The 2,004-nt window shown below is 50.0% G+C and overlaps 1 pseudogene; it reads right to left on the minus strand.

Moving 5' to 3' along the window:
* Positions 1–651: 651 nt before the first annotated feature.
* Positions 652–1,795, minus strand: LOC147118564 (uncharacterized; annotated as a pseudogene).
* Between the last annotated feature and the right edge of the window lie 209 nt (positions 1,796–2,004).

Raw genomic sequence — 2,004 nt, forward strand, 5'->3', positions numbered from 1 at the left:
AATCACACAACACCAGGTTATAGTCCAACAGCTTTATTTGAAATCACAAGCTTTCGGAGCGCTGCTCCTTCATCAGGTGAAGTGGAGAGATGCATAAAAACACAGCTTATATAGTCAGAGAATAATGTCAGATGTTTACAGGTAATCTTTCTAACTGCCATTTATCACACCTCGGCAGAGAGATAATCACAGCAATCAAAGGTGTAAATGGTGTCCAAACAGGTCAGTCAGGAAAACATTACATCAAAGAACAATGAGGTGGGGTCACAAGGGGTCAAATGTTGCAGATGCTGGGGTCTGTATGAAAAACAAAAAAACAGACAAAAAACATTTTTTTTGCTGGAAATCACAGCAGGTCCGGCCGCATCTGTGTGGAGAGAACAAGCCAACAACGACTCGAGTCTGGATGACCCTACGTCAGGTGGGGTTACATGTAGCGTGACATGAACCCAAGATCCCGGTTGAGGCCGTCCTCATGGGTGCGGAACTTGGCTATCAGTTTCTGCTCGACGATTTTGCGTTGTCGTGTGTCTCAAAGGCCGCCTTGGAGAATGCTTACCCGAAGATCGGAGGCTGAATGTCCTTGACTGCTGAAGTGTTCCCCGACTGGGAGGGAACACTCCTGCCTGGCAATTGTTGCGCGGTGTCCGTTCATCCATTGTCGCAGTGTCTGCATGGTCTCGCCGATGTACCATGCTCCGGGGCAACCTTTCCTGCAACGTATGAGGTAGACAACGTTGGCCGAGTCACATGAGTATGTACCAGGTACCTGGTGGGTGGTGTCCTCACGTGTGATGATGGTATCTGTGTTGATGATCTGGCATGTCTTGCAGAGGTTGCTGTGGCAGGGTTTTGTGGTGTCGTGATTGCTGTTCTCCTGAAAGCTGGGTAATTTGCTGCGAACGATGGTCTGTTTGAGGTTAGGCAGCTGTTTGAAGGCGAGTAGTGGAGGCATGGGGATGGCCTTAGTGAGGTGTTCTTCATCATCGATGACATGTTGAAGGCTGCGAAGAACATGGCGTCGTTTCTCTGCTCCGGGGAAGTACTGGACGACGAAGGGTACTCTGTTGGTTGTGTCCCATGTTTGTCTTCTGAGGAGGTCTATGCGATTTTTCGCTGTGGTCCGTCGGAACTGTTGATCGACGAGTCGAGCATCATATCCCGTTCTTACGAGGGTGTCTTTCAGCGTCTGTTGGTGTCTATCGTGTTCCCCCTCGTCTGAGCAGATCCTGTGTATTCGCAGGGCTTGTCCATAGGGGATGGCTTCTTTAACGTGGTTAGGGTGGAAGCTGGAGAAGTGGAGCATCCTGAGGTTGTCCGTTGGCTTGCGGTAGAGTGAAGTGCTGAGGTGTCCGTCTTTGATGGAGATTCGTGTGTCCAAGAATGAAACCGATTCTGAGGAGTAGTCCATGGTGAGTTTGATGGTGGGATGGAACTTGTTGATGTTATCGTGTAGTCTTTTCAGTGATTCTTCGCCGTGGGTCCATAGGAAGAAAATGTCGTCGATGTATCTGGTGTATAGCGTTGGTTGGAGGTCCTGTGCAGTGAAGAAGTCTTGCTCGAACTTGTGCATGAAGATGTTGCCGTATTGGGGTGCGAATTTGGTCCCCATGGCTGTTCCATGTGTTTGGGTAAAGAACTGGTTGTCGAAGGTGAAGACATTGTGGTCAAGGATGAAGCGGATGAGTTGTAGGATGGCGTCTGGAGATTGGCTGTTGTTGGTGTTGAGTACTGAGGCTGTCGCAGCAATGCTGTCATCGTGGGGGATACTGGTGTCGAGTGCCGAGACATCCATCATGGTGAGGAGTGTTCCTGGTTCAACTGGTCCGTGGGTGCTGAGTTTCTGTAAGAAGTCTGTGGTGTTGCGACAGAAGCTGGGGGTTCCCTGTACGATGGGTTTCAGGATGCCCTCGACGTATCCAGAGAGGTTCTCACACAGGGTTCCATTGCCTGATACGATAGGACGTCCGGGTGTGTTGGCTTTGTTTATCTTTGGGAGGCAGT

Source organism: Somniosus microcephalus, chromosome 4 (assembly GCF_052327205.1).
Source record: "Somniosus microcephalus isolate GS21.2 chromosome 4, FLI_Smic_1.0, whole genome shotgun sequence".
NCBI classification, from domain to species: Eukaryota; Metazoa; Chordata; class Chondrichthyes; order Squaliformes; family Somniosidae; genus Somniosus; species Somniosus microcephalus.